We start from the raw sequence: 9202 nt of genomic DNA, 5'->3' as shown, positions 1-9202 counted from the left end.
CGACGAACGCCGACGAGCGTCCAACAATCGCTCGTACGTCGCGTATGTTCTCTCCGTCCGCTCTTATTCGTATCCTCGTTCTTGTACCTTCGTCCGACTCTGAAACGTTCTCTTATATAAAGAAGAACGACGGCGGGTTGTTAAGGCAAGAAGGGACAGAGAGAGACAGATACGGAGAGTAACGATACGCAACGCAAGCAGTCTTAGGTTTACGTGAGCAACCCTCAGCCAGGCGTGGTCCAGGAATTGTATCCGTGGACCGCAATGTGCGTTCGAAATGTCGATGTTCATGTGTCCTGCAGTTCACACGTTGACGCGCAATTAGCTGCGTTCTTCATCGACCCACGAGCCAAGTGATCCACCGTTCAGGGTAATCTTTTATAAATTTACAACAGTTCAATACTCAAATGTACTCTTCTCGGTTCTAGCGAAGCCGAGTTCCGTCACGTTCGACCAACGGGAATCGAACGCGCAGAAGTCGCCATAGGATTGACGACACAAAAACGTTCGAAAAAAAAAGAAAACGACGAACGCGCGAAGATACGCGCGTTCGCCGGCCGGGCGTAAAGTACATTATGATATATAACAACCATCGAGATCGAAGCTCCGTTCGTCAGGAAACGACGGGGATATATACACCCGATTCTGAATCCTCTGTACAGCACACGATCTCGCGAACGAGTAAGCACGGTGGCTAGCCCATGTTATATATGTGTTTGATTCTACTCTCTCGTCCAATTATTCAAGAAACAGCGCGCGTGCATCTCTCCATCGTTCGGGTGATAGTAAAGATTCGATGGGATTCGCGCGGCCGTCCGCCTCGAGCGGTCTTTCGTCCCAATATCCAGAAGCAGAGTTTGAAAAACTCTAGCGACGGCACGGGTGTCCGACTCACGACATCGAGGTTTCGAAGCCGGCGATCCCCTCCGAACGGATGGCGACCACGCGACCGACTGAAAGCATGAAAAATCGACGAAAGATAGAACACATCTCCGTTCGGGTGGTGTTTTTTCTTTAAAAAAAAAAAAAAAAACAAAAATTCGATGGGACTCGCAGCCATCGTCCTCGCGCGGTCTTTCGTCCCGATATCCAGAAGCAGAGTTTGAAAAACTCTAGCGACGGCACGGGTGTCCGACTCACGACAACGAGGATAGACAGCCGGTCCCCTCCGAACGGGTTATGCGACGATAAACTCGATGAAACTTTAGTCTCGTTCAGGTAGTGTGTGTCTTGTAAATCAAAAATTCGATGGGACTCGCATCCATCGTCCTCGCGCGGTCTTTCGTCCCAACATCCAGAAGCAGAGTTTGAAAAACTCTAGCGACGGCACGGGTGTCCGACTCACGACAACGAGGATAGACAGCCGGTCCCCTCTGAACGGTATATTATATATGAGATGATAGACGACAAACTGGATGAAACTTTAAGTCTCGTTCAGGTAGTGTGTAAATCAAAAATTCGATGGGACTCGCATCCGTCGTCCTCGCGCGGTCTTTCGTCCCGATATCCAGAAGCAGAGTTTGAAAAACTCTAGCGACGGCACGGGTGTCCGACTCACGACAACGAGGAAAGACAGCCGGTCCCCTCTGAACGGTATATAATATGAAACTTTAAGTCTCGTTCAGGTAGTGTGTAAGTCAAAAATTCGATGGGACTCGCATCCGTCGTCCTCGCGCGGTCTTTCGTCCCGATATCCAGAAGCAGAGTTTGAAAAACTCTAGCGACGGCACGGGTGTCCGACTCACGACAACGAGGATAGACAGCCGGTCCCCTCTGAACGGTATATTATATATGCGATGATAGACGACAAACTGGATGAAACTTTAAGTCTCGTTCAGGTAGTGTGTAAATAAAAAATTCGATGGGACTCGCATCCGTCGTCCTCGCGCGGTCTTTCGTCCCGATATCCAGAAGCAGAGTTTGAAAAACTCTAGCGACGGCACGGGTGTCCGACTCACGACAACGAGGAAAGACAGCCGGTCCCCTCTGAACGGTATATTATATGAAACTTTAAGTCTCGTTCAGGTAGTGTGTAAGTCAAAAATTCGATGGGACTCGCATCCGTCGTCCTCGCGCGGTCTTTCGTCCCGATATCCAGAAGCAGAGTTTGAAAAACTCTAGCGACGGCACGGGTGTCCGACTCACGACAACGAGGATAGACAGCCGGTCCCCTCTGAACGGTATATAATATGAAACTTTAAGTCTCGTTCAGGTAGTGTGTAAGTCAAAAATTCGATGGGACTCGCATCCGTCGTCCTCGCGCGGTCTTTCGTCCCGATATCCAGAAGCAGAGTTTGAAAAACTCTAGCGACGGCACGGGTGTCCGACTCACGACAACGAGGATAGACAGCCGGTCCCCTCTGAACGGTATATAATATGAAACTTTAAGTCTCGTTCAGGTAGTGTGTAAGTCAAAAATTCGATGGGACTCGCATCCGTCGTCCTCGCGCGGTCTTTCGTCCCGATATCCAGAAGCAGAGTTTGAAAAACTCTAGCGACGGCACGGGTGTCCGACTCACGACAACGAGGATAGACAGCCGGTCCCCTCTGAACGGTATATAATATACATTATGCGACGGTAGACGATCAACTAGACGAAACTTTAGTCTCGTTCAGGTGGTGTAAAAAAAATTCGATGGGATACGCACGCACGGCTGTCGTCGTCCTCGAGCGGTCTTTCGTCCCAATATCCAGAAGCAGAGTTTGAAAAACTCTAGCGACGGCACGGGTGTCCGACTCACGACATCGAGGCTTCGAAGCCGGCGGCGTTCCCCTCTGAACGAACTTCGGCTAGACTAGTTACGAATCGTTGCTACACATCGTCTTCATCGTCGTCGTCGTCGACATCGACATCATCATCATATCATCATCATCATCATCATCATCGGTCATCGTCGCATAGCGGGCCAACATCCACGCGATGCGTCTTCGTTCTAGGTTACCCGATCCACGAGTATGTTACACGTGGTTTCGTTATTTCGAACGAAACGACATACGAAGAGCACACGCCCTTTGGGTAGGAAGCACGTTTCGAGAACGACGAGAGTTTCGATGAAAGAGACGAGAGAAGTCGACGCAGAAGGTATCCATGGATCTTCGAAGAGAACCTTCGAAGATGTATATCGGTATCCTTTCGCTCTGCGCGACTCGCTACAAGTTCTTTCGCTCTCGTCGACTCGTTCTAGACGCTTCGTTCGATCCCAAAGAGGAGTCTTCGATATGTCCCGTTGCTAGGAGGAGAACAAACGCAACACAGACCACGAAACATAGAAGAGAATAGGCGAGCATGATCACTCCGACACGAGGCACTTTAGAGATTTTCTTATTAGTTTGCATGGACTTTTATATTTCGTTTGTACGGTTTCCACGATGCAAATACGAAATACGAGATCGTGACGGCGGGTCTTTCTGTGTACGGCCTCTCGCAGGCGCCACGACTGCATTTCTCTTTACACCTGGTTTCCATCGTAATTTTTTCGTTTGATATCGAGCCTTAACTTTTGTTGGCTCTTTCGAAGCTAGAGTTCCCTTTTATTAGAATTTCATATATATATATATTATATGTTATATGTTTTATTCGGAGACGGCGGGTCTTTCTGTTTACGACCTCACGCAGGCGCCTCGAATAAGTTTCATTCGCATTTCGTTTTTATACTTGTATATATATATCTCTTCATCCCGATGATCGAGAGAGAGTGCCACCTTCTCTTCGTATAATTCCGTAGCTGGAGGGTCGTCTCCTCCTTAAGAATATTTCTATTCGTGCCAACGGAGGTTGCCAAGCTCCCTGGCGTTTTCGTTTGTTAAAGTATATAGCTTGTTAATACGTCGTATATACTTTCGTCGATACAGGAGGAGTACGGCTCCTTACCGACCATTGTGATATATATTTCATAGTTTTTATATGTGTTCAAGTCAAATTCTTTTGGTATCGTATCGTTAATGATCCTTCCGCAGGTTCACCTACGGAAACCTTGTTACGACTTTTACTTCCTCTAAATGATCAAGTTTGGTCATCTTCCCGGTAACATCGGCAATGCTTATCACATTGGCCGCGCACCAGTCCGAAGACCTCACTAAATCATTCAATCGGTAGTAGCGACGGGCGGTGTGTACAAAGGGCAGGGACGTAATCAACGCGAGCTTATGACTCGCGCTTACTGGGAATTCCTCGTTCATGGGGAATAATTGCAAGCCCCAATCCCTAGCACGAAGGAGGTTCAGCGGGTTACCCGGGCCTTTCGGCCAGGGAAAACACGCTGATTCCTTCAGTGTAGCGCGCGTGCGGCCCAGAACATCTAAGGGCATCACAGACCTGTTATTGCTCAATCTCGTGCGGCTAGAAGCCGCCTGTTCCTCTAAGAAGATTTGTTTGTACGTTGGTAGTAAAAACCCACCGACCGAAGCCGGGGGCCTTCGAGATACCATAAGTTACGTCTATTTAGCAGGCTAGAGTCTCGTTCGTTATCGGAATTAACCAGACAAATCGCTCCACCAACTAAGAACGGCCATGCACCACCACCCACCGAATCAAGAAAGAGCTATCAATCTGTCAATCCTTCCGGTGTCCGGGCCTGGTGAGGTTTCCCGTGTTGAGTCAAATTAAGCCGCAGGCTCCACTCCTGGTGGTGCCCTTCCGTCAATTCCTTTAAGTTTCAGCTTTGCAACCATACTTCCCCCGGAACCCAAAAGCTTTGGTTTCCCGGAAGCTGCCCGCCGAGTCATCGGAGGAACTTCGGCGGATCGCTGGCTGGCATCGTTTATGGTTAGAACTAGGGCGGTATCTGATCGCCTTCGAACCTCTAACTTTCGTTCTTGATTAATGAAAACATTTTTGGCAAATGCTTTCGCTTCTGTCCGTCTTGCGACGATCCAAGAATTTCACCTCTAACGTCGCAATACGAATGCCCCCATCTGTCCCTATTAATCATTACCTCGGGGCTCCGAAAACCAACAAAATAGAACCGAGGTCCTATTCCATTATTCCATGCACACAGTATTCAGGCGAAGGTAGCCTGCTTTAAGCACTCTAATTTGTTCAAAGTAAACGTATCGGCCCACCTCGACACTCAGTGAAGAGCACCGCGATGGGATATTAGTTGGACCGCCCGCGAGGAGCTAAGCCCACCGATAGGACGTACCACATAATGCCAGTTAAACACCGCGAGCGGTGAACCGACACTGTGACACACAGATTCAACTACGAGCTTTTTAACCGCAACAACTTTAATATACGCTATTGGAGCTGGAATTACCGCGGCTGCTGGCACCAGACTTGCCCTCCAATTGGTCCTCGTTAAAGGATTTAAAGTGTACTCATTCCGATTACGGGGCCTCGGATGAGTCCCGTATCGTTATTTTTCGTCACTACCTCCCCGTGCCGGGAGTGGGTAATTTGCGCGCCTGCTGCCTTCCTTGGATGTGGTAGCTGTTTCTCAGGCTCCCTCTCCGGAATCGAACCCTGATTCCCCGTTACCCGTTACAACCATGGTAGGCGCAGAACCTACCATCGACAGTTGATAAGGCAGACATTTGAAAGATGCGTCGCCGGTGCTAGATGACCATGCGATCAGCACAAAGTTATTCAGAGTCACCAAAACAAACGATGGACGGACAGACGAGCCATCCGCCACCGATTGGTTTTGATCTAATAAAAGCATTCCTACCATCTCTGGTCGGAATCTGTTTGCATGTATTAGCTCTAGAATTACCACAGTTATCCAAGTAAATGTAGGTATGATCTAAGAAACCATAACTGATTTAATGAGCCATTCGCGGTTTCACCTTAATGCGGCATGTACTGAGACATGCATGGCTTAATCTTTGAGACAAGCATATGACTACTGGCAGGATCAACCAGGGATCTTATTCGTATAACAATTCTTATAAATTTCGTTTAAGTTCTCTTCGTGTCGTAGGTGGGACGTAAGCACCGTACGACGAGACTTTTCGTTCTTAAGATAGATATATCTATAAAATATATCTCCTAGCGACGTTCGAGATACACCCATAGTTCAGTAATAATCTTCGAACGCCGCTCGCAGCCACTTTGTAATTCTCAACTCCACCTCCTCTCTTCTCTCTCTCTCTTTCTCATAGTCTTATATAAAATGTTTAGAATCGTACTTCTAAAGGAACATTTCCATAATGCTGTCTTCGTGTAAAAAGACTTATTAGAATATCTTAGCGGTAAAGCACGTATACGCACCTCACGCTGAACGAACAAGCGCGTATCCCAGTGCGTCGCGCTGGACATACCGTAAGAATATTCTTTCAATCGGTAGAACATTTTCGGCAGAAGACATACTACGCAAAGATAGTACGCTCCTACCGCCTCATCGGATACTTCTGCGAAAGCAGAAGTTTTTATAGAAAGCAGACGGTTATACTCTTTTGAATGAATCGATGCTCAGTTAGTACAAGCACACACGCATCTAACAATTTTTGTTAGAATACGTACACACAGGTCACCAGCTTCCCGACTCAGGGGAACCTTGCCACGATATTTGGTCATTACGTCCAGGACAGCGACCCGCGGCGCAGCAGTGTAGAGAAAAAACCAGAACGAGAACGGAGGAACAGTCGAGAAATAGCGTAAAATACACTAAGACTCGAGGAGCGGTGACTGAATTCTCAACCGAGGCCGTAGAATAGCCACGCGCTCAACGCTGTTCCGACCGAACCGTCCGGCTCGACGTCTCTCTTATAGATACGAAAGCGCCAGCCGGAAGGCCGGCGCCGGCCGGGCTAGCGGCCGCGCGCTTACGGTGCAAAACCTCCGTAGCAACGTACCGTTCGGAAGGGACGCTGGAACTTAGTCTCGCGAACGCTCGATCACTACTATACAAAGCCAATATCCAACCATCGAAATACATTACCAGACGTTTTATTAACATAATAGAAATGCATTTTTACCAAAAAATTAATTTTTTTTTTCACCGAAAAATTGCATCAGTAAACATACTCTTTTATCGAATACGGACAAAAAATAAGTTTATAATCAATTACAATACGTTAAAATAAGTAGAAATATGCAAAAAAATATATACCTTGTAACGTTAATTAACGAAAAAATTAGAAAAATATCCCAGTCGTGTCAGTTCGACGAACGCTAATTTTTTGAAAAAATCGATAAAAATGTTTAATCCCGACGTATTTAATAGAGATAGAACGATTCCCGTAAAAAAATTTATACCTTGTAACGCTTTTTAACGAATAAACTCGAAAAAACTTTTTCGCCCTCGGAATTTTTCTAAGTCCCAACGTACCGGCTCGGAATTTTTCTATGTTCCAACGACCGGTCGTGTCGGTCCAAACGTTTTTATATCCGTCTGCCGACGATACAAACGCTTAATCCCGACGTATTTTATCGAGTTATAACGATTTCTTGAAAAATATTCGTACGTTATAACGCTTTTTAACGAATTAATCGAAAAAGAGTGTTCGGTCCGAAAATTTTCTAAGTACGAACGACCGGCCGCATAGGTCCGTTTTTAAAAATCGTTCTCGGACGGAAATAAACCATTAATCCCGACGTATTTCGTCGAGTTACGTCGATTTATGCAAAAAAATTCATACCTTGTAACGCTTTTTAACGAATAAACTCGAAAAAACTTTTTCGCCCTCGGAATTTTTCTAAGTCCCAACGTACCGGCTCGGAATTTTTCTATGTTCCAACGACCGGTCGTGTCGGTCCAAACGTTTTTATATCCGTCTGCCGACGATATAAACGCTTAATCCCGACGTATTTTATCGAGTTATAACGATTTCTTGAAAAATATTCGTACGTTATAACGCTTTTTAACGAATTAATCGAAAAAGAGTGTTCGGTCCGAAAATTTTCTAAGTACGAACGACCGGCCGCATAGGTCCGTTTTTAAAAATCGTTCTCGGACGGAAATAAACCATTAATCCCGACGTATTTCGTCGAGTTACGTCGATTTATGCAAAAAAATTCATACCTTGTAACGCTTTTTAACGAATAAACTCGAAAAAACTTTTTCGCCCTCGGAATTTTTCTAAGTCCCAACGTACCGGCTCGGAATTTTTCTATGTTCCAACGACCGGTCGTGTCGGTCCAAACGTTTTTATATCCGTCTGCCGACGATATAAACGCTTAATCCCGACGTATTTTATCGAGTTATAACGATTTCTTGTAAAATATTCATACCTTCTAACACTTTTTAACGAGTTATTTGGAGGGGATCTTTCGGCCTTTTCGTAGCGGTGCGAAAAAATTCTAAGTTCCAACGTCCCAGTCACGTTGGTCCGGAGGATGAAATTTTTCAAAAAAATAAAGTGAAATCGCTACTTTCGACTAGATTTCGTTGAAACATAACGATTTCACACAAAATTTCTATACCTTATAACACTTTTTCCCGAGTTATTTCGAGTTGAACTTTCGGTACTTTCGTAACGGGGCGAAAAAATTCTAAGTTCCAACGTCCCGGTCACGTTGGTCCGGAGGGTGAAATTTTTTAAAAAAATAAAGTGAATTCGCTACTTTCGACTAGATTTCGTCGAAACGTAACGATTTCACGCAAAATTTCGATACGTTATAACGCTTTTTAGCGAGTTATTTCGAGTTGAACTTTCGGTACTTTCGTAACGGGGCGAAAAAATTCTAAGTTCCAACGTCCCGGTCACGTTGGTCCGGAGGATGAAATTTTTTAAAAAAATAAAGTGAAATCGTTACGTTCGACTAGATTTCGTCGATACGTAACGATTTCACGCAAAATTTCGATACGTTATAACGCTTTTTAGCGAGTTATTTCGAGTTGAACTTTCGGTACTTTCGTAACGGGGCGAAAAAATTCTAAGTTCCAACGTCCCGGTCAGGTTGGTCCGGAGGACGAAATTTTTTAAAAAAATAAAGTGAAATCGCTACTTTCGACTAGATTTCGTCGAAACGTAACGATTTCACGCAAAATTTCGATACGTTATAACGCTTTTTGGCGAGTTATTTCGAGTTGAACTTTCGGCCTTTTCGTAGCGGTGCGAAAAAATTCTAAGTTCCAACGTCCCGGTCACGTTGGTCCGGTGGACGAAATTTTTTAAAAAAATAAAGTGAAATCGCTACTTTCGACTAGATTTCGTCGAAACGTAACGATTTCATACAAAAGTTCGATACGTTATAACGCTTTTTGGCGAGTTATTTCGAGTTGAACTTTCGGTACTTTCGTAACGGGGCGAAAAAATTCTA

The 9202-nt window shown here is 45.5% G+C and overlaps 2 non-coding genes across 2 annotated transcripts; both read right to left on the bottom strand.

Annotated features, from left to right (window-relative positions):
* Positions 1–218: 218 nt before the first annotated feature.
* On the bottom strand, positions 219–373 carry LOC126876686 (5.8S ribosomal RNA). The gene has a single exon (XR_007694435.1). It is a non-coding gene; the product is annotated as a 5.8S ribosomal RNA (ribosomal RNA).
* A 3567-nt stretch (positions 374–3940) lies between these two features.
* Positions 3941–5863, bottom strand: LOC126876687 (small subunit ribosomal RNA). Its single transcript, XR_007694436.1, has one exon. It is a non-coding gene; the product is annotated as a small subunit ribosomal RNA (ribosomal RNA).
* Between the last annotated feature and the right edge of the window lie 3339 nt (positions 5864–9202).

Source organism: Bombus huntii, unplaced genomic scaffold (assembly GCF_024542735.1).
Source record: "Bombus huntii isolate Logan2020A unplaced genomic scaffold, iyBomHunt1.1 ctg00000090.1, whole genome shotgun sequence".
Taxonomy (NCBI): domain Eukaryota; kingdom Metazoa; phylum Arthropoda; class Insecta; order Hymenoptera; family Apidae; genus Bombus; species Bombus huntii.
The sequence above is the reverse complement of the archived record's forward strand: the minus strand, read 5'-3'. Positions and strand labels throughout refer to the sequence as shown.